The following is a 24360-nucleotide window of genomic DNA, read 5'->3' on the forward strand; positions in this document are numbered from 1 at the left end:
TTCTTGAAGTGCTCCTCAATCCTTAGCGTGTGGCAGTGCTTGGCCTTCTTGATGCCCCTCTTCAGGTCAGCCCTGAATGAGCTGTAGGCCTGAGTATCACCTGATCTGAAGTGCTGTCTGGTGCCTTCAGCAGTAGGCGGACCTCTTTGTTCATCCATGGCTTCTGGTTAGGGAATCCAGTGAAACATTTGAGGGTGGCGACATTGTTGATGTTGGTGCTGATGTTGGTGCTGAATGCTGAGGAAGAGGCATAGGAGTCGATGTCCGTGTGGGAGTCCAGTGTGGCCTGAATGGCAAACGCCCTCCATTCTGTGTGTTCGAACCGGAGCTGGAGTGCAGTGTCTGCTCCCTTTGGCCACACTTTAACTTTCCTCACTGTGGGTTTCACATGTTTGATGAGTGGTGTGTATTTGGGGAATAGGAACAAAGAGAGGTGGTCAGACTGTCCGAGGTGGGGGAGGAGGACGGCTTTGTATGCAGCAGCCATGCCTCTCGTTGCACAGGAGACATGTTGGCGGAATTTTGGTAGTACAGTCTTCAGCCTGGAGTGGTTGAAGTCACCCACAACAATAAAGGCTGCCTACGGGTGTGATGTCTGACGTTTGCTAATGGCAGCATGCAGTTCTTTCATTGCCAGCTTAGCATTAGCATCGGGGGGATGTAGGCTGCAGTCACAACAGTAGATGTGAACTCTCCTGGCAGATAGAACGGTCTGCACTTAACAATGATATATTCCAGGTTAGGAGAGCAGTGAGTCTCAGTGCAGCAGTGAATGACAGTGACCATGCACCAAGCTTTGTTCACATAGATGCACAGGCCCCTACCTCTGGTCTTACCGGAGTCATCAGCTGTTCTATCTGCCCGGAGGAGGTAGCGCCCCGATAGCTCGACGGCGCTATCGGGAACGTTGCTGTTGAGCCATGTTTCTGTGAAAATCATGATGTTGCAGTCCATAATCCATTTGTGTGTGGTGATCCGCAGCCGCAGCTCATCCATTTTTTTCGCCAGAGACCGAACATTGGCGTGAGGATTTAGCTTTAGCTTAGCCCTTAGCCCACCTCTCTTCCCCCGTCTTTGTTTAAAGTATCACGAAAACTGGAAAGGAAGTGGAGCTCCAGCAACCCGTTATATATCTCCTAGACTGGAAGAATAGTGTTAAAGCATATAAGATGGCCCTCCACAAAGCCAGAGCTGCCTACTACTCAAAACTTATAGAAGAAAATAAAAAACAGCTCTGTAGTCACACCTCCACCGAACCCAGTATTCCTCGATCCCTAAATAGCAATATCTTTATGACCTTCTTTAATGATAAAATTCTAACTATTAGAAGTCAAATCAACTGTCTCATGGGCTCAATTAGCACTATTACCCTACCAAGAACAGAAATCTCAAACGGCTGAGAATCCCACCAATTATTTAGACAGTTATCTTTGATCGCCCTTGATCAGCTGACAAAAAAATCTCATGTTCTAAACCAACAACTTGTATCTTAAGTCCCATTCCTACAAAATTACTTTAGGAAATTCTTCCTAAGTTCCGGAGGCAGACACAATCTGTACATTTAAGAGTAGGCTTAAAACCTTCCTTTTTGATAAAGCTTATAGTAAGAGCTTGTCCAGTGTTAGCATGCTCTTAGGTATGCTGCTATAGGTCTAGAAGGTTGATAACATCAACTGGCGCTATGCATTAATTAGTGCGGCAGAATTTAACTTGTCCTATGTTCTAAAATAGGAGGCGTTTAGTTTAAAAAGGCATGTCTGCTCTACTGAGTGGGCCACATGGCTTTCATAGTACTGTCATACAAACCAGTAGTCAGATTTACCTTGAGCCTCAGTGTTCCCGCAAGTTCGGCCTGTATCATTGTATCATTGATTACAAGGCAAAAATACCTGATGGTGCAGAGGGAATTTATGACACATGACACACGGAGCTTCTCTTTCAACCTTCTCCTTCCTCTTCTCAATCCTTATCACATCAAAGTAATCCATATCAGATCAATACATGTTTCTGACTTGACCCTTTCCCCAGAGTCCCTGTGCCTTATCGCCCGCAGATCCAGGGCCACAGCTGTGGCCACATCATCCTCAATCAATCAATCAATCAAATTTTATTTGTATAGCCCATATTCACAAATTACAATTCACTCATAGGGCTTTAACAGGGTGTGACATCCTCTGTCCTTAACCCTCAGCAAGAGTAAAGAAAAACTACTAAAAACCCTTTTAACAGGGTAAAAATATGTAGAAACCTCAGAGAGCGCCACATGTGAGGGATCCCTCTCCCAGGACGGACAGAAGTGCAATAGATAACACGTGCAGGAAAACATCATCAATAATTAAAGTCTCTAGCAGCATTTGATGAGGGTAGACATCCCGAAGGACAACCCCAACATGACATGCCAAGCAGTCCCGCTGCAAGCACAGTCCATGCTCAGCAACCAGCAGGACCACGATCCACCATCCAGACCAGACGCCACTCCAGTCCTCAGTCACCGTCCACCGCCGCCCACCAGGACCCATCACGAGCCACCACCGCGGTCCTGGTCCACCGCCCGTGCCCAATGCCAACGCGACACAGGGTCCGCCACCAGCACCACGATCAGCCCACATGACTCAGAATCCACCACACTGGATCCAACACCGCGACCCCCGGTGCGCGATCCACCATCTGCAATCCATGGTGCGGCCACAGAGGCCCTGGATCTGCGGGTGATAAAGCAAAGGGATTCCGGGGAAGGGGGATAGGGATGGAGAAGAGGAAGGAGAAGCTGGAAAGAGAAGCTCCGTGTGTCATGTGAAATAAAATAGAACAAGTAACGTTCTGGCGCACTAATTAGCTCTAACTATAAGCTTTATCAAAAAGGAAGGTTTTGAGCCTACTTTTAAACGAAAAGATGGTGTCTGCCTCCCGAACTGAAAGTGGTAGATTATTCCACAGCCGAGGGGCTTGGTGGCTAAAAGCTCTGGCTCCTACTCTGCTTTTAGAGAATTTAGGGATGACAAGTAGGCTTGAATTCTGGGAGCAGAGTGCTCTAGCGGGTTTATAAGGTACTAACAGCTCTTTAAGGTAAAAAGGCGCTATATTATTAAGGGCCTTGAAGGTGAGGAGGAGAATTTTAAATTCTATTCTAGATTTAACTGGAAGCCAGTGTAGTGATGCTAATACTGGAGAAATGTGCTCTCTTCTCTTTGTTCTCATCAGGACACGTGCTGCGGCATTTTGGACAAGCTGTAGAGTCTTTAACGACTTACTGCTGGAGCCTGATAATAATGAATTACAATAGTCCAGTCTCGATGTAACAAAGGCGTGGACTAGTTTTTCTGCATCTTTTTGGGAAAGGACATGTCTAATTTTTGAAATATTACGCAAGTGGAAAAAAGCGGTCCTAGAAATTTGTTTTAAGTGACTATTAAAGGATAAATCAGGATCGAAGATCACTCCCAAGTTCCTGACTGTTTCATTGGAAGCAAGGGCAATGTCGTCTAGCGCAGCTATATCATTAGATATCATGGATTGTGATTTGTGGACCGGTGTCAGAGGTCGCGGTGGTGGATCCAATGTCGTGCCGGCTGATCGTAGCGGGAATGACGGATCCTTTGTCACGTTTGAGTGAGATAATGGTGGTGGACCACGACCGAGGTGGTAGCTGATGATGGATCCTAACTGGCGGCAATGGACAATGACTCTGGACTATAGTGGAAACGATTTTGATGATGGATCATGATCTTGCTGGCTGCTGACCATAGACTATGATTGCAGCAGGACTGCTTGATATATAGTATTGAAGTTATCCTTCAAAATATTTACCCTCATCAGTGCTGCTAAAACCTTTATTTTGATGATGTTTTTATACACTAGACATCTATTGCTCGTCTGTCCGTCCTGGGAGAGGGATCCCTCACATGTGGCTCTCTCTGAGGTTTCTACGTATATTTACCCTGTTAAAAGGGTTTTTAGTCGTTTTTTCTTACTTTTGCTGAGGGTTAAGGACAGAGGATGTCTCACCATGTTAAAGCCCTATGAGACAAATTGTGATTTGTGAATATGGGATCTACAAATAAAATTTGATTGATTGATGGATATCTAACCTCCCCTTCCTGTCTAAAATAACCAATCAGCTGTGTGAGTTTCTCCAGGAAATTAATATATATAAAGACTTTCAGTCGGGGTTTAGAGCTAATCATAGCACAGAGACTGTTATGTTTAAGTGAAGGTTTGGACCCCAAAGCAGACACGGAGAGGTTGTTGGTGGGTAAATGAACAGAGTTTATTTGCTGGTGAGGAAGAAGTAGGCTCGAGTGGCAGGGAGCTGGCTGGCTTGGAGATCCTGGCAGAGTAGAGGATGAGGAGCCGAGCGGTGAGGCACACGAGGGTTCTGGAGGCACACGAGGGTTCTGGATTGAAGAGAAGCACAAAGGTTATAAGGAGTATATCCGAATGACACAAAGGTCGAGAGTTCCTGCTTCGCACTTGCTACCATACTAGACGGAATAATCTGGCGTCGAAGTGATGAGACAACCAGGCTTATATGGAGGGGATGATTAGATGGATTGGAAGCAGGTGTGCCTCATCCTGCTGCAGCCATGAGCCAGCCACGCCCCCTGCCACACACAACACACAGGGAGAAACAGAAGGGAAGGAGGAGAACACAGCAAAAACCACACAACACAAAACACAATCACCACAGAGACAGCCTCGGAAAAAGTCACTTATGACCTTCTGATGGCTTCAGATCAGGGATTTGTGTCTGTCCTCATTCTGTTAGATCTTAAGGCCAATTTAAGCTTCTCCGAGTCCGTTACGGACGGACGGGGGGACACTTTTTGATTTATAGTTCTCCGTTGCTGAAAACAATTGGGCGCCAGAACAGTAGGTGGTGCAACGGAAGACGAGCTTAGAGAAGCCTACCTCACAAGTTCTCAGAAGAAGTCCACGTTCATTATTTACCTGCTCCCGGCTTTTCACACACACATTGTACGATGGCAACTCAATAAAATAAATTGACAACCAGCGGGTCATAATGCTTATGTTATCGTTTCTTAGCGCAGCGGTTCCCTGGTCTTGTTTCCGAACTGCGTTGCTAATTCAACAGCTTGAAGCTACACAGAGGCAGCTAGCTTCCCCCCCAGCTTCCACACACAATCAGCAGGGACTCCCGATACTAACTACTACCAAGTATTTGCTTCTAACCTGTCGGTGATAGCCGAGGAATTAAAGTCGTGACAGCGTGTTTTTTCAGTTACCACCACAGTTAGCATGGTGGCTAGGAGGCTAGCGCCGTTATGAAAGTTCGTTATAACCGTATGTGACCATACACAAATGTCGTCAGGGCTCTAACCAGCCACCGTTAGCCGGACAACTCCGCTGGCTTAACACACTTTTCACATTAATCGTAGAATTATAGTTGTGTTTGGGTTTATTGTGATATAGGAAATGAAACAGGAAGTTTGAGGTCCGGAAATGATGTTGTTCCGAAATACTGTCGTTAGCGGACCAATCACAGCCAATGGCTATCCGTAGGCTCTCCGCCACGCCGATGTGTAGTTACAAAAATCAGAGCTGCACGAAAAGCTCTCCGCGGAGCCCGGAGAGGAGGTTCCACGGCAAAGAAGGCGGTCCTATCTGGCGTAAATTGGCCTTTAGAAGCATAAATTGGCCTTTAGTTCAGCATTCGACACAGTTGACCATCACATTTGATCACAGAGTCTAGAACAGTTAATTAGCATTAAAGGAACTGCCCTAAACTGGTTTAAATCATATTTTTGACATCGCTTCCAATTCGTGCAAATAAATGATGAGTCATCCAAAGTTAACAATGGTGTTCCACAGGGCTCTGTGCTCGGCCCAATTTTATTGTCATTATATATGCTTTCACTATACTGTAAAGAATTGACTGTAGAATTTACAGTTAATACCTGGCAATAAAGTACTGTCAAATTACTGTTAATTACTGTAAAAACAATTACAGTATATTACAGGAAACCATTTACAGGTTTTTGTTGTATATAAATTACAGCAATCTCAATTTTTTTTACAGAAAACAGAAAATAATTGTAATCTAATTTACAACATTACCTTGTATTCAACTAAAATTGCCAATAAATAGCTGTTTATATGTCACAATACAATGTGTTGTTGTACAATTATTTTACAGTTATTTAATTTGTTCACATTAGCAGCTTTGCAAATTATGCATATTGGGAGCTATTTTGAATGAGACCAGGCATACTGTTAATCCAAAATAAAACAAGAACAATGTCCACTCACATAGTGAGGAAGAAAACATTCGACTTTTCGACACTCAAGGCCATTGAAAGTCCATTAATCCCTTGAGAAGAGAGGAGACATGAGGACTGACGGAGTTGTTCCTCTTTACACACACCTTCTCACTTCTGTGGCTGAGCAGCTTTGTCGTCTTGGTGCCTTTGGTAGGATTGATTCCCATGAAACATCTGAAATCACAAAATCACACGAAAAGAAACTTCATGAAAAAACTGAGCTAACAGTTCCTATATAAGAGGGAGAATAATCCATCAGGTTGGGCAAGTCAAGATACTCACTTGCCCATTTAATATGAGCTGACCAGCAGTGATATAGTTGCATCAACATAACCTCAGGCTGCAAGTCATTTGATTGGAGACTTCCTGACCAGCCCAGCATGACAACAATAGCATTAAACAAAACACACCGACGTATTTTGCTGCTTCACACTGCTCTTATATCACTCATTGTATAGGAACTATTTTGTTTATGAAACAGCCTGGATATGCACACTGGAGCCTTTTTACATATCACACCACTGCACAGCCACAAAATTGTTCCAAAGTAAGGAGTGGTCTGAGGGCACCATAAAATGGGCAGGAAAAATCCTTAAATATTCAGTTTATATGTATTATGTTGTTGATTACAAAAAATATTGTTGGCATGTTTGTTGTGGTTTAAAAGGTTGTTTGTTAGTTGTGTCAGTTTGCTGATTGAAGGACTATATGCCCAGGGTTATGTCCATGCAACATGAGTCCAGTTCAAACCCAAATCCTTTTGCTAGTTGGTCCAAGTAAAAACGAATTGGACGATAATAATGAACCACAAAAATCCTACTTCAGCACAGTTACCTCTGAATGAATTCCAGTGTACAAGGTGCCTCCTCCTGGTAAAACAGGTTAAAGATGTAGTAGCTTGCGAACAATACTGCAATTCCAGCCACAAAGTTGGGATGTGGGGGCACAACCACCTGACCCTCGATGCTCAGCATCCAATTGGCTGCTGTGAGCACTTCATCTAAACATAAATAAAGACACGTAAATTATTTTTTTCCGTTGCCTTCCACATAAACATATCCACATGTTTAACTGTTACTAATACATGTCCTTCATATAGTCTCGGTCTGTGCAATGCTCAACAACAGAAAAAAAACTGTATACACTACCTAAGACAATTAGTCTCAGAGAGACAGGAAGCGGCAGTGTTCTCCCGATGTCAGCTGCTGTTGCTAGCACCTAAAAAAAACAATAATAATGACATAAAAAAAATTACAGTCATTGTCCTCAGCTGAACTCTTGAGGGTAACAATATCATACCAATATGATTTCAAAAGCTTCTAACTATAACAATTTCCAACTTACATCTGCTTGCAAAAGCAGTCCCTCAGATTTCTTTTTGAAGTGTGCCATGAGCAGGAGGATCACGACTGGGCATGGATCAGTTTTCTTCTCTGTTGTACTTTGAGAGGATGCGCTTTTCCTCATCTGCATTAGTCCCTGCTGGCTTCTGCTCGAAAAACGGAAGAATCAGCTTCCCCTTTTCTTCCATAGCCTGCTTCATTTTATCCAGGATGTCAATGTCTGTGAGTAATTTGAAGTGGCTGTACAGCTCTTTTGGTGAGAAAAGATATGGCCAGTCATTCTTCAGCTCGGTAATTGAAGGGGTCGGGATGGCATTGATGGTTTTTCTTTGTAGGTAGTAGGTTGTTTTCATTAACTGAGTCAAATGTCCTCTCTCTGCACCCGCTGGCCCCTCAACACAGTAAAGATCCATCATTTCCCTCTGCTTCTCTTTGAGACTCTCTACAGTTTCCCCCGGTGGAAAGTCAGGCTGCCATCTCACGCAGCCATATTAGTCAGCTGGTCCTCTAGCTATGTCTGCAGGTGGATTTGAGCGAATTTTCGGCTCCCTTCGCCTGATAAGAACATTTCCACGATTAACATGTTCTACTCGGGTTTTTAGCTGAGTCAAAAGGGATCCGTAGCCACTACCAATTACAGTCCCATCTGTCATGACATCAGCAAAACTTCTGGGATGCTGCTTTACAATCATCTTGGCCACTGTCAGACACTGAGATTTTGATGGATTAAATTCAGTCAGCCTCATTTCATCAACGATAATCCGTACCATTTCCCTGCGGTCCTTAGCAGATGGACGTTTCTCCTGTGCAATGGCGGTTTTGATACCAAGAGACATTCTGTTCCAAGGAACATTGCAGTTTTCTGGCCAGGCACTTAAATTCACAGTCACTCTGAAGGTATTATCGCTTGACTGACTTGAATGGCTGGAGGTGGATTGGGAAGAAGAAGGATTCTCTGTAGTTGTACTGAAGTATATGTCCGAAGGATCTACAGTAGTCAGTGTCACGCATGTTGTTTCGTCTACAAGAAAAGGAAAAAACATTGTATTAGCATCACTTAAGAGCTACAAACTAGGGATGCCTGTTTCAGTCAGCAATAAAAAAATCAGCCAATATTAACATACAATTAGCTTTTCTGTTTTAAGTGCTTTATAAACATTAATCTAACACATACCTTCAGTTTGCCAAGCGTTCAGAAGCCTCCGACACTGGATACGTGTGATGTCGGCCGGGAGATCCTCCTCTTTAATGAACTGCAGGTCACCTCTTGATTCCACTCTAATGCGTTCTAAGTTGTTCAGGAGGGACTGCAGTTTGTCCTCCTGTAGGCTGGGTAATACCAGCAACACAGCTTGTCTGATTTCTTCCCCGACAGCTGACATGTTAGTATATATCTAGGAGGGAGTGGTGAAATATAATCACTGATGTGGCATTCAGCTTGTACCCCATTAATGGATAATAATCAAGGAGGTCTTCTTGCTTGACACACATGTAGCTTGAGTCCTGGACTACCTCTGTTAGACTGTGAATACCAAAATCAGGAATTTCCACAGCCAACTGCCTCCCCACAATAAAGTAGACAAAATCGCTAAGATGGATCAAAATCAACATAATCTCACCCATGTGAAGGCCCTCATCATCTCGTCCTAGAACAACATGCATTCCTTTTTTGTAATTTGTCCCTTTGGCAGTGAGAGCATTAGTGGCTACAGTGGTGTCATGTGTGAAGTTAAATGGTGCAGTTGCTACCTTGATGCTCTCATTATAATCACCAACATAGAATCCAGTTCCTTTTTTAACCTGGATGACAGGAGGGAAAAGACTGACAGCACCTAAGTATGCTTGAAGGAGCTGGTGTCGCTCTGCTAGAGTAGCACACAGGTTCCTGAAGTTGTGCAGTTTTCTTGAATACTGTTTGAAGTAAGTATGCTTACTTTCAAATCTCAACGTCCAAAGATGGATAAGAGGTCCAAACTGAAGAATAAGTTCAGGATAGTGACAGAGATAATGGTGCTTTGGTTTAAGGGAATGGTGTGGAAACAGCTCCACTCTGGACTGGATGTATTCCACAATGAGGACATTCAAGTAGGCAATCTGGTCAGCAGTAATTGCTGGTGCACATTCATAAGCAGCTATCTCTCTCATGAGCAAAATCAACTTCCAAACACCATTTTCGCAAGGGTTCTTGATCCTCTGCCCAATTAACAGAGGCAAAAATCTCAACAGGCATCAATTCTGGACAGCATGACCACTTAACTTCTCACTACCTGGCCTGAACTCAGGAGGTTTGTCATCTGCTTCTTTAACAGGGTAGGTAAACTGAGTTATACTTCTGTTCAAATCTACATAAGAAAAGTGTTTTGTCCTGGTGTACCAAATTGTTGATGCACAATGCCATATCAGCAGAAACAATACCCTCAAAAAGATCATTTCCGAGACATGGGGGAAGACCAGGCTGGCAAACATGAAAGTAACGTAGCTGGTTGAATATGGAGTCAAATTTTATGCCACACACTGAGTCTGTGTCTCTTGCTCCGAGTTCTTGTACATGCTGCTGATATGACTGTTTGGTTCTCTTTGAACCAGTGGACAGTGGACTCAACTGAAATGTTTGTCTGTCTATATCACAAAACCTACAAAAAAAGGAACTCCCGCTGAAATTTTCCAGAAAGCCACCAATACTATGAGAACCAAGATTATCTCCGGCTATGGCACATACAGAACCTCTAATAACTTTGCCATCCCTCAAAACAATACCACTGTCCTCTAGATCCTTGAGATCGTTTATGAGTGGACTGAAAACCACATCCTGTCTGAAAAACTTGAAGTCTTGTTCCCTGCAGAGAAGAACAAGCTGCATGTGATCAATATTTGATCTGTTGTAGGGCAAAATGTTGCCCAGTGTCAGATACACTGCCAGTACCTTGTGTTTTTTCCGGCCTGATCCTAGCGGATTGACGACCTCAAAAGCATCTTGATAAAGAATCAAGGCTAACGATGATGTTTCAGTTTTAAGTAATTCATTGTCAGTAGTACTGTGTCCATCCCATACATCCTCGAACGAATCACGGGCAGAGAGTCGAGAATGGGCCTTTTCATATTGCTTTTTGAAAGCCTCAGATTCAAAAAGAGAAGCGAGAGTTTCCTTTATTGGCACATATTGTGCAACGCATTCTTTTTCTGACTCATTTGTACCTAGATACAAAGACAGAGGTTCAACATAATTGAAGCTGTTTTTAAACACTGACTTGCGACGCTGATCTGTACGCAAAATGTTGTTGCCCTTTTTAAAGCATCCTGACAGGGAGCTACAGGCTGCTACAGGCTGCTACAGGCCAATGAAGCTGTGTGCTTTTAATTAACACGTGAATGCAGCCTTTCAATTTCAGTTTGGACATTATAGGTTTGTCACTTTAGTAACTGCAAACAATAGCATCGTTATATTAAGATCTCAACAATTTCATTACAACATCACTACAAAGTTGAAGCCCATATTAATTTAGTAAGAAATTAACATTCAACTTACTTTTTATGTAGTGGATGGACACAGGTGTGCTCCTTTGCTACCATGCTCTCATGTCAGATCCTCTTTCAAATGGCCTCGTGGAGCGCAATCGATATCAACAGTATTTAACTGTAACATGCACCATCTACAGTCAGAATACAACTTGCCTGTAATTTTACAATGTGTTATTGTAAAAAAATACAGTCAGGTACTGTAATTATTTTGGACCCATGATGCATTGCGATTTACAGATAAACTTTGTAAAATGACAAAACAAGATGTTACTGTAAAATTTTACTGTAGAAACTACAGCAATTTATTACAGTGTAGGAAAAATTATCAGGACACACTCTGTAAATTTCCACTGCTATGCGGATGACACCCAGTTATACTGGACAATAAAAACAATTAAAACCTGAACAATATAATCAATTAACTAAACTCCAAGCATGTCCCAAGGACATAAAAACCTAGATGACCTGCAATTTTCTTTTATTAAACTCAGATAAAGCAGAGGTTCTCATACTTGGCCCTAAACACCTTAGAGATACATCATCTAATGATATAGCTGCGCTATACGACATGGCCCTTGCTTCCAATGAAACAGTCAGGAAATTGGGAGTGGTCTTCGATCCCGATTTGTCCATGCAGAAAAGGTAGTCCAGGACCTTTGTTACATCCAGACTGGATTATTGTAACTCCTTATTATCAGGCTCCAGCAGTAAGTCATTAAAGACTCGGCAGCTTGTCCAAAATGCCGCAGCACGTGACCTGACAAGAACCAAGAAAAGAGACCACATTTCTCCAGTATTAGCTTCGATACAATGGCTTCTGGTTAAATCTAGAATAGAATTTAAAATTCTTCTCCTCACCTTCAAGGCCCTTACTAATATGGCACCATTATACCTCAAAGAGCTGATAGTACCTTATCAACCCACTAGAACAATCCGCTCCCAGAATTCAGGCTTACTCGTTGTCCCTAAAGTCAGAGTAAATGGTAAATGGTTTTGTTTTTATACAGCGCTTTTCTAGTCTTGATGACCACTCAAAGAGCTTTACAGTACAGTTTTTACGTTCACACAGTGCATCTATTCGCAGCACTTGTTATTCTATGGCGGGCCATTCAGTGTTCAGCATCTTGCCCAAGGACACTTCGGCATGCAAATGGGTCAGACTTGGGATCAAACTGCTGATCTTCAGGATGGAGGACGACCACTCTACCCCTCAGCCACAGCCGCTCTACAGTAGGAGAAAGAGCTTTCAGCTATCAAGCTCCTCTCCATTGGAATCATCTCCCACTTTCAGTTCGGGAGGCAGACACCATCTGTACGTTTAAGAGTAGGCTTAAAGCCTTCCTTTTTGATAGAGCTTATAGTTAGAGCCGGTCCAACTTGTCTTAGACCTGCTCTTAGTTATGCTGCTATAGGTTTTGAATGTTGGGGGACACATGACACACAGAGCTTCTCTTCCCAGCTTCTTTTTCCTCTTCTCCTGACTTCTTCCCCGGATTCCCTATCCCTTATCGTCCGCAGATCCAGGGCCCCGGCTGTGGCCACATCGTGGATTATGATGGTGGATTGCGTATCTGAGATCGTGATCGAAATGGCGGATCCTGTATTGCGGATTCTGTGTCGAGCTGGCTGATCGTGATAATAATGGCAGATCCTCTATCGTGATGGTGGATCATGATCGTTGCGGCTGCTGACCACAGAATTTGATTACAACAAGACTGCAGGTTATACAATATTTTCCTTTCTCTTGTTGAGGGTTTAGGGAAGATGATGGCACACCTTGTTAAAGCCCTATTAGACTATTTGTGATTTGTGAATATGTGCTATACAAATAATATATGATTGATTGATGCAACACACACCCGCTGAGAACCAACGCTGGGTATTTGTGACTCTATCCTGAGAAACATGAAGTTAGCGACACCGACAACCACAGTCAAATGTATTCATGAGGCCAGAGCAGGCAACGCGCTGGCTGTCGGTTTGGTGTCCACAAAAGAACATGGGCTTCGGAGATAATTGATCTCCGAAGTCCTTTTTTGGGAAAAACTGGTCTGATTGGGAGAGACAGCATTCATCAAGTTTATTAGACAGGAGAGGAGTAATACATTTAAACCTAATACAAGTCAATACAACCACTATATCTGTACCAAAAAATAGAAGGGTAAAATTTGGTTTCAGGCCACCAATATCAGGCCACCAAATCCCTATTCATTAATGATCTGATTACTGATACTCAGACCGAATTATTCTGTCTAACTGGCTGCAAAAAGATGAATATGTAGGTTTATATGAAGCGATGCCCCCACCCGTACTAAAACGCATATTCCTCGAAGCACAGGCAGAGGTGGAGGGGTTGCCGCAATCTTTAAATCTGACTTATCAACCCCTGACCTAAAGATAGCGATAACTCCTTTTAAAGTCTCATCATCAACCATGTACATTTAAGCCTGAAATAGCATAAACCAGTTCATCTAGTTATTATGTATAATATCGTCCACCTGCCCATAACTCTGAATTTTTATCTGAGCTCGTTCTTTTTTTTTTTTTTTTCTTTTTTTTTTTTATACTTTATTTTTCGTTTTATATATGAGCATAAAACAACAAACAAGTAAACAAAAGAGGGCTAGGACACGACAGTGCACACATTTGGAAGCAGGTATAGAAAAGTTAAGCATAGGTGCAGTACAAAATACAAATATTTCTCGCTTTTGATTGGAATGGAGTGAGATAGAATCAGGAGTCTTTATGTTTGTAGCGATCCCATTTTTTCCAGTATTCCTCTCCTTTATCCTTTTGAAGCCGCAACACAAAAGTCAAGTTCTCCATCGCCTAGATGGAGTTTATAATGTTTGTTAAGAGTCTCATGGTAGGAGGATTCTTCTGGAGCCAGCATTTAGTAATTGCTTTTTTACTTGCAACCATGAAAATCTTCATGAGGTATGTGTCTCCTTTACTGAGACCTTCAGGGAGTTCTCCAAGATATAAACAGCTAAAAGAAAAGTCAAATATTATGTCCAGAGTTTCCACAATTAACTCTCTCACTTCCCTCCAAAAAGGTAGAATACAAGGACAAGACCAAAAGACATGAACACAATCTGCAGAAATCCCACCACACTCCCTCCAGCAGGAGACCTGCGTACCGCTAAATTTTGATGTCTGGTTAGGGGTAATATAAAATCTCATCAAATTCTTCCAACAGAAATCTCGCCAGAAATAAGAGTTTGTGGAAGTGGATTGATTTTTCCAGATTTGAAGCCACGTTTCTTCTGGAATTACTATATTAGCTTCTTTTTCCCAGCGTTGTCTAATATAATCTGTTGAGTTTTTATTCAATAAAGTAAAGCTTTTGTATAGTTTTCCAGTGATACCTTTAGTACTTTTGGAATCATAAGCATCTATAAAAATTTGAATTATTTTCGAGGGTTCAGTTAAATTAGGGGTCTTTATTGTTTCCAGAAAAAAGTGGCGGATCTGTAAGTAACGATAAAAATCTTCTTTACCCAACTCATAAGATTTACACAAATCCTCAAAAGATTTTAGGTTTCCGTTCTTTATTATCCTACAGAAGGAGGTGATTCCTCGCTTAGTCCATTGTCCTTAATCCTATGGTCCTGTAAAGCTGGAGGGAAGTGTGGATGGAATGCAGGCCAGCTCAACACTCCAATCTCTCTACAGAGCTGATATTTCTTTACTACATCTGACCACATTTTCAGAGAGAAACTAGTACAATGATTATGTAGCTGGTGAACATCATTAAACCTGCCAGGGCAACCTAGAACTGACTGGATAGGTATTTCAATTAAAGATAGCTCAATATCTTTCCACCTAGCTTCATAAGATGGGTTACACCAACATACAAGATACCTCAGCTGAGCTGACAGATAGTAATCTTTAAGACAAGGCAGGGCCATGCCACCCCTCTCCCCCGGCTGTTGTAAAGTTGAGTATCTCACCCTTGGTCGTTTGTTGTTCCAAATAAATCTTGAAAAATGTTTATCCCACTCTCTGAACTGTTTTGCAGGAACCTCTATTGGAAGTGCTGAAAATAAGTATAATAATCTTGGGAGAATATTCATTTTGATTGTCCGAATTTTACTGCCGAGGTCGAGGGGGGGAGCAAGCTCCACCTGCCCAGATCATCATATATTTTCTTATTTATCTGTTTATAATTAACATCATATAGTTGTGAAAGGTCTTTTGTCAATGAGACACCAAGATATTTAAGTTGTGATTGGTGCCAATTAAATTGGTGCCTGCCCATCAATTGCTTTGAGGGCGTAAAACGGAAGGTCAAGACTTGGGTTTTTTGTACGTTCAGTGTATAACCAGAGTATTGCCCATACGTTCCCAGGATGTTCATAAGCAATGGGATACCAGATTCAGGATTTTTAATTGTGACAAGGACGTCGTCCGCATATAGAAAAATTTTGTTCTCTACACTTCCCACATCTATACCCACCAGAGCGGTCTCCTCTCTGATAACCTGGGCAAGGGGCTCGATAAAACAATTTAAAAGTAGTGGACTTAATGGGCAACCTTGCCTACATCCTCGTTGTAGCATTATTTGATTCGAAAGGCTCCCATTAATTTGTATCCTAGCTGTTGGGGAGGAGTACAGCATCCTTATGCATTGTATAAATGAATCACTAAAACGAAATCTTTCCATAACTTCAAATAAGAAATCCCATCCTACCGAATCAAATGCCTTCTCGGCGTCTAGGCTGAGAAGGACTGCGCTTGATGTTCCTTTTGAAATTTGATTAATAATGTTTATGGCTCTTCTAATATTATCGTGTGTTTGCCTATTACTTATAAAACCTGTTTGGTCCTCATCTATCAAGGAAGGCATTATTGTGTTTAATCTTTTAGCCAATATAGCTGCATACAGTTTATAGTCTATGTTTAAGACACTTATTGGTCTATACCCTTTGCAGTCCATTTTGTCTTTTCCCTCCTTTGGTATTACTGAAATAAATGCCTCGCTCCATGATGGCGGGAGAGCCCCACCTCTGAGAGTGTAGTTGAAGGAAGCCTTCAATAAAGGAACCAAGAATTCTTTCATGCACTTATACCATTCCGGAGGAAATCCGTCACAGCCTGGTGATTTATTGGCTCTAAGATTTGAGATTCCATTATCTATTTCCTCGGTTGAGATTTCACGAATTAACTCCTCGTTTTGATTTTTACCTATTGAGGGGAGATCTAAAGAAGAGAGAAATGTTTGAATTGTAAGTCTGTCTGATTTGTCTGGCTGTGTATATAGTAATCTGTAATATTTTTCAAATGCACTCTGAATTTCCTCTAATTTAGTAGTTACCTTATTTGTGATAGGATCCCTAATTTTGTGAATTGAGTTTTCTGCTTGCTGTTTTCTAATTCTCCATGCAAGTATTTTAGACGGTTTAGGCCCTGCCTCATAATATCGCTGTCTTAGGAATTTCATTTTTTTTTCAATTTCCTCACTAAGAATTTTGTCTATCTCCTGCTTAACAGGCCTCATTTGCTCACGTAAAGAGGGGTCGTTGTTAGTAGTATGAAGTAGCTCAAGATTTTTTAATTGCTTCTGCAAGTCTGACAGCTTTTTATCTCTGATCTTTTTTAGCCTAGCACACTTAGCTATGATTTTTCCTCTAAGAAATGCTTTTGCTGCATCCCATAGAATTGCAGGACTGACTTCTCCATTATCATTATGTTCTAAATAAGTTTCTACTTCCTTGGCCATTTCAGTTTTAAATGAATTACTATTTAATAAACCAGTATTCAGCCTCCATAAAGTAGTTTTAGGATTTATATCTAAAGTAAATTTCAAAGTTAAGCCTGAGTGATCAGAAATATCTCTCTGTCCAATTGTGCAATATTTCACCTTATGGAGATCTCTGCTAAACATGAAGATATAATCGATTCTAGAGTATATATTATGCCTTGCAGAGTAAAAGGTAAAATCACTATCGTGTTTGTGTAAATATCTCCAAATATCAATTAGTCCAAGGTCTTGAAGAATTTTATTTATTTGTTTTTCTAAGAGATTCTTTCTTCTCACTCGATTTGTTGTGTCTAATTTAGGATTAAGAAGTAAATTAAAGTCCCCTGCACATAGACATGTGCCACATGTTTCTGCAGCAATGAGGTTAAATACCTCCCTGAAGAAAGAGATGTTGCTACCAGGGGGTGCATACACGTTACACAAAGTAACTTCTTCCTGCTCTATTTTTCCCTTGACTAGGACAAATCTACCCTCTTTGTCTTTATGTTCTGCGATCAATTCAAAACAAACAGAATTTGGAATAAGAATGGCTACTCCCCTTTTCTTTCCTGTCCTGTGTGAGGAGAAAAAGGTATTTCTATATCCAATTTTCTTAAATTTCTCATGTTCTATAGCAGAGAGATGCGTTTCCTGCAGAAAAACTATATTAATTTTTTCTCGTTTCAACTTTGCAACTATTTTGCTCCTTTTGATGGGATTGTTTATGCCATTCACATTCCAAGACTGTATATTATAATACTGCATTCACATTAGTCACCATAAATATGTTTTCTTGTACCTTTAAGAATTCAGTCAAAGCCCTCACAACACAAACAACACAAGATATAACATTCACTGAACATGTGATAAACTTACAGAACAGGTCTTCCAGTTCGGAGGTTCTCTTGAAACCTCTTTAGGTTGAGGGGGGAATGCCACTAAGTGGGGCCCCTCAGCAGTACTTAGGAAATAAAATATGAGAAAATAGAAACACTGAAAAAAAGTGGTGGCCTATTATGAAGGTCAGCTGCATCGAACCATTGCTATACTAACTTATATTTAAGGGAGGTCACAGGTTCCACATGAGTCTTTACTGTGGCTTTATGTTTATAGCTTCTTTAGCTTATTGTAACATTAACTTAAGGTATCGATTGCTTAAGAACCATTAACTTACAGGTGGAGATAGATTAACATATCTCTATGAGGGAGGGGCGGAGAAAATTACTCATCCATTATTATGGCATCCTGGCTGGCTGGCCTCTGAAACACCTTCAACTTCTCGCGTGCGCTCTCCTGACAGTTATGCGCGTTCCCTGCTCGCTGAGTCCCTGCTGTACTCCACGGTAGAAGTTTGTTGATGGACTCCACGGTGATGTCTTTGGATCTTCTTAACGATAGCGGACCCACTGTGAATCCACGTCTCTTTAAATCCTCCGCGGCATCCTCGGCGTTGCTGTACGTCACCGTGCCTGAATCGAAGTGCACGCGCATCCTCGTCAGCGGAGTTTGGAAGCGGATCCTTTTTTCTTTGAGCGCTTTTTTGATGGGAGTGTACTCTTTCCTCCTCTGCTGTACATTCTCGGCGTAATCGTGGTCAAAGTACACTCGCTTTTCTTGAACACAGATGGGTTTCTTCCACGCAGCATGGAGGATTTTCTCCTTAATATTAAACTGTAGGAACCGTAGCACTGTAGAGCGCGGGGGCGCGCCCGCAGGTGGCTGTGGGCCGAGCGACCTGTGTGCTCTCTCGATTCCCAGACTCCCCTCTCCGCGGAGGCACACGTTGTCCCCCAGTTCAGTCAGAATCATATGTTCCACATACCGTAGCATAGAAGAGCCCTCTGCGTTTTCGGGGATGCCATAAATCCTTATGTTGTTACGCCGTGAGCGCCCTTCCAAGTCCGTTATCTTTTCCTGGAGAAACTTTTGATTGTCAAGCAGTTGGATAAGAGTGTCTTTAACACCAATGTCCCATTTCTCCTTCCCTGTCAAGTTCTTCTCAATTTCTCCCAGTCGTTCCGCCACCTCCTCTATTTTGCCAGTAGCGGCACTCACTTGTTGGTTGATTTCGGTAGTCAGCTCGTCCAGTTGCATTTTCATGTCTTCTTTAAGACTTGTTCTTACTTGCGACAGTTCTTTTTTCATTTCTGATTTAAGATCCCGCATTCCGGCGGCTACCACCTCACTCACCACTCTCCTCGGGGAGCTGAGTGTGGCAGGTGCAGTCTCATCCTCCGTGTCGTCGCCATTTTCACTGCGAGTTTCGCTACTGCTAGCATTGCCGTTGTTTCGGGTTTCTCGGTCGGTTTGACTCTGATACCTGGCTCCCTCCTTTTTATTTTTACCCCCACCTATCATTCTTTGAGTTTAACTCACTTTAGCCGTGTTAAGAATTTGAATTACGGGGTATTATTTATGTCGATGCAGGAGCTCCTTTCTATGCTGCCATTCTAGTTGCCAGGCCACCGGAAGTCCTCTGAGCTCGTTCTTATGACAGATAAAGTCATTATAGTCTGTGATTTCAACATTCATGTAGATGTTGCTATGACAGCCATGGTTCAGCATTTAATTAGTTATTGGACTCAATTGACATATAGTATGTGTCACGGCTCAGGTCGTTACTCTGGTTTTTTCCCTGTTCTCTATGTTCCCCTCTTTTTCTCCTCCCTCCCTTTGTGTGCCCTCATGGGCGCAGTCTCCACTCCTGGCACAAGTTCCACACCTGGTCTCAATCACACAATCAGCAGCTATGGAAGAATCTGCAGATTGTTCAGATACGTCAGTAGTATACTCACTCGGCCGCTTTCACAATCATCTAACGTTATTCTTCTCATTATTATCAGGATGTCCCAGTGTTATGACTCTGAGTCACATTGGGTGTATGTGTATGTTTATGTGTTTTGTGTTGTTCTCCCTCCCTGTCTAGGGGTTGTGCTGTTATCCTTGCTCTGTGTTTTCCACTGTCAACGAGAGCTCAGTGATTACGCTTACCATGACTGTCCGCTCCGCTGTCCAGATCCACACAGAATGTATGTCCCCGGAGTTGCTTCTCAAACGCGGTAGCCAGCGCGTTGCTACTTTAATATTTTTTGCAATTTAAAGCAAGTTAGCTGACCGCGACTCGCTCCAATACGAGAGAACTCTGCAGCGTTTTTTATTATTATAATTAATACAGAGATTGGCCTGAATTCTTCGGTTTGCAAAAAAACCTTGCGACGGTCGACAGTTCTCAGCATCAACCAGCTAACGTTAGCTTAAATTCGCTGCTTTTAAAAGTATCTTATCCGTGTTGGTTTATTTTTTGTTTGTTATTAGTGGTACGCCGTGTCCCCTCCCCGCCCCCTTTATATCGTGATGTTTTACAGATTCCTTGCGGGTGTCATTTCTCTGCGTATTTTAAATTTTTCCTGCTCAAAGCATATTCATCACTGTGCTCACTGTGTGTAGAGTTATATCTGTCTCAGTAGCCGCTGTTTACCTCGGTCTCTTGTCACCAGTCGGCTTATACTTGCAAAGTCCTGACAAAAATACGAATCGCGTCTGAATCTCCGAGAAAAAGAAAAAAAGGTGGGGCGGCTGTGGCAGAGTAGGGCGGCTGTGGCTGAGGAGTCGAGCGGTCGTCCTCCAACCTGAAGGTTTCCCAATGTTGAAGTGTCCTCGGGCAAGATGCTGAACCCCGAAATGGCCCTCATAGAACAACAAAGTGCTGCATTTTAGATGCACTGTATGAATGTGTGTGTGAATGTGTGAATGTCAAACTGTACTGTAAAGAGCTTTGAGTGGTCATCAAGACTAAAAGCGCTATATAAATACAAAACCATTTACCATTCCTGTGGCGGTATTTCAGGTCTGGCAGGTGATTGGAGGATAGGCTGATGGAGCTCATCTTAAAAAAAGCTCACCTTCTGATGGCGGTTGCCTTCTGTTTTTCCTGGCTCCCAACACGACCGTAATGTTATTTATATATATAATTTAGCTTATAGTTAGGGATGGATCAAGTGAGTCCTGAACCATCGCTTAGTTGTGCTGCTATATGTCTAGACTGTTAAGGCAACACCCATCATGCACTGAGCACCTCCCTTGACCTCCTATGTAAAGTGCCTTGAGATAATCTATATTATGATTTGGCGCTATACAAATAAAATGTTATTGACTTGAATTGTCCCTAATGGACAATCTGAAAATTTAATCCCCCCAAATTGGCGCTCACCAGCAACAAACAAACAGAATACAGACATGCAGCAAACAATAAATGTGCATGTGTGTGGTGGAAATGGTCTGTATCTCAGTGTGTTCTGATGTGGTGATGGAGCAACCACATTGTGGGAGGAGACGATGGAGACAAAGGTATAGCAACAAATAGACAGAGAGCGATGAGAAAATTACAAGCATGTGGAGCCACATATTTGTTGCACTCCTCTCGGATAAATCTGTGTTTGATAACAACTCCCACCACACACACACACTCTCTCAAACCTCCTACCACATGCAATCCACTGTGATCTTAAGTGATTTTTTTCTTTTATTTTTGAAGGTGTACAGTATACTTATACTATGATCAGAAGTGCAACATTTTAAGGTAAAATTTTCACAAATTAATATACAAAATTAAAGATTATTACCATAAGGAACATAAGGTTGGGAATACAGGACAAATCAATTCAGTCTTTTGTTTTATGTTCAACAGTGGATGTCCTTGTGTGTAGACAAATCAATTCTGCTCCATGATCAATAGTCCATATTACCATGGTTCTAATAAGGAATTAAGCAGCAGAGCATATTTAGTCGGTTAGGGAGCAGCTGCTGCGATCAATAACCAGGGTCATTCCCAGAAGGTTAACAAACGTCACATTAAAGCTGTTTTCAGACATGAACTCTGTGTATGTGTATATTCTGGAGTTTGGCTTTCACATATGATGAATGCAGCAGGAGTTTGTTTAAGTCAAACACTTCACAATACAGGACCATTTCTGACACTTCAGGTAAGGTCTAGCGCGTGAGTAGAGTATGCAGGAGTCTAGCCACAATGGAAATGTTTTTTTGCCAGTTCAAAGTCCAGTTAATACATGAAAATGAGTTAGTTATTTTTAAGAATTTTGCAAAAGTTCACAGTTCCAAAAAGGACCTAGTTCACATTAATTTGTTCAATTTTTTTAATTGTGATGTTAATGATTGAGATGACAAACTTAAGATCATATATTTAGGTATTAATCGATGGTGTTATATCATGAATGCAGATCGCTCTGGTCACTTTAACACTGAGTCCTGACTGTGCGTCGCGTCTCATATTGTACTGAGATTATGATTAAATGCAGCCTCATAAAGCGAATCAAACCAACACTAAGTAAACTTCATGTACTGATCAGGTAATAATAAGTTGTGATGAGTGTTTGTGTTTAGTTAAAGTTATCAGCTGGAGTGTGGAGGGAGGACACAGGAAACTTCAGTACGGTACAAACCAGCCGTTACTTCTGATCTCGTCATTGTGCAACAGTTGCGAAAACTCTATCTATTTTCATTTAACTTTTTGTTGCCACTGTTCTTCATTGAACGTTAATGCACAACACTATATATATATATATTTTTGTGTGTGTATTTGTTTTCAGCACATCCGCACTGGTGTTGCTGCATTTTGCCAACAGCCCTCGAAAGTTGAATTGTCTTTCCACGTTGACATCTACCTTAGCTTGTTGTACATGTACAAAGTTTGTTATAATACATTTTTATCAATTATTTATATATATCAGGGATCTTTACAGCCTCCTTGGCATCAACCTCCTTCAAGCTAGTTCCCTCAAGACCTTTTCTGAGCATGCAGACTTATTCTGAGCATGCAGCTCTGGGGGGCGCCAGAGTTTAGAGTCAGGTGTCATTTTGCCTATTTACACAACCAGAGGTCTGCCTGTCATGAAGTTCAGGACCCAATCACAGTGGGCGATGTTTAGCCCAAGATCTCTGAGTTTGATGATAAGCTTCAGGGGCACAGTGGTATTGAACACTAAAGAACATGTTGGACTTGACTTCACATAAAACTACGCAAACAAAAGTAAAAAAAAGAGTAGGAGAGAGGGTGTACATATGTGTCTCAATGTCCAGAGTTCAATCGGAATATAAAAAATGTCTGATACAGTCTCCCTCACAAGCTCAACACAGTTCAATCCAGTTCACCTCAGAAAAACAGGTGCAACCAAAATAATCTGTTCAGTTTTGCGGATCTTCATATACTAACAAGTCAGGAAAGTAATCAGAAAGAGAAGTGTCCATGTCGCTGCTTTAACATCAGTGTTCTTATATCCAATATGAACAGGGTACTCACACTACTGTCAATGGACAAGTCTGTCAGTCCTTCAGGCATAAGCCAGCCGGCAACTCCAGGGAATCAATCCAGCTTACTCCTGATTAGCTCCTGAGTCCAACTTCAGAGCCAAGGCGTCTGCTCCCGAGCGGTGACAACACGCAGACAATTATCTCTGACGTCCACACTCATTGCTCTGAGGCTACTAGTCACTTCTACGTGTTGGCTCAGATTACGTGGGGTTGTGGTCCGATGCTTGTGATTAGATTGGAGTTTGATTGGACAAACACGTAAGGCTGCACTTTTTGCTGAGGCAGCTTTGAGTTTGGGCAGGTACCGTGAATCAAAACCATAGATGTTTGGACCGCGATTTCGGTTTTGATTCGAGAGTTGTTAAAATCGTAATAATCATTCATGTACTCCCTTTCAAAGATCAATGGCTGACATTTGAATTAGAATTAGAATTAGAACATATTATCCTCAATAAATAAATCATAAATAAAATAAACCACCATACTTTAAACAAAATTGCTTGTGAATAAATATTAAACATTTGGCAGAGTATATGTTACCAGCTTTGTAAAAAGCATGGGATGGTTATGATTTTGATGACAAACTTAAATAATGTATTTAGTAATAAATCAACGGTGTCAGATCATGAATCCGGATTGCTCCGGCACTGTGGTTGTGTGTAACGTCTTGCGACGTACTAAACAACAAAGTGAAAACCCCTGAATTTAACTTTTTTGTTTACACTTTTCTTTAACAAAGTGGACTTTCTGCCTGGTTCAACTCAACTGACTCTCAAAACGGTAGGTTCCAGGGCTCCTCTTCTACTTTAGAAAAAGCCCATTACCGCGAACGCCAAAGGCATGACTGCAGAAACCTCTCCTCATCGTAGTCTTGTTATGTACTGTTCAGTGACCGGCTAATCCACCACATTAGTTATTTGACTGCTTCCAAGGTCATTGATGGAGTTCCTGTCTCCAATGATTCCTGAAAGGGAAAGATATTTCCTTCCACCACAAGGGCAACAATCCAAAATTGATTCATCTCGATTCAGTCTCCAGGAACAATTTGGCTACAACATGGACCAAGCCTCCGTGCATCCTTGTCAGGGGTAACTAGCACCAGCATGAAATTAGTAATTTTCTCTGCTGCCTCCACAGCCTAGGAATGCAA

General features: G+C 41.9%; 1 pseudogene; it reads right to left on the reverse strand.

Annotated features, from left to right (window-relative positions):
* Positions 1–4267: 4267 nt before the first annotated feature.
* On the reverse strand, positions 4268–9003 carry LOC128438626 (uncharacterized; annotated as a pseudogene).
* Between the last annotated feature and the right edge of the window lie 15357 nt (positions 9004–24360).

The sequence above is a fragment of the Pleuronectes platessa genome, chromosome 1, assembly GCF_947347685.1.
Source record: "Pleuronectes platessa chromosome 1, fPlePla1.1, whole genome shotgun sequence".
Taxonomy (NCBI): domain Eukaryota; kingdom Metazoa; phylum Chordata; class Actinopteri; order Pleuronectiformes; family Pleuronectidae; genus Pleuronectes; species Pleuronectes platessa.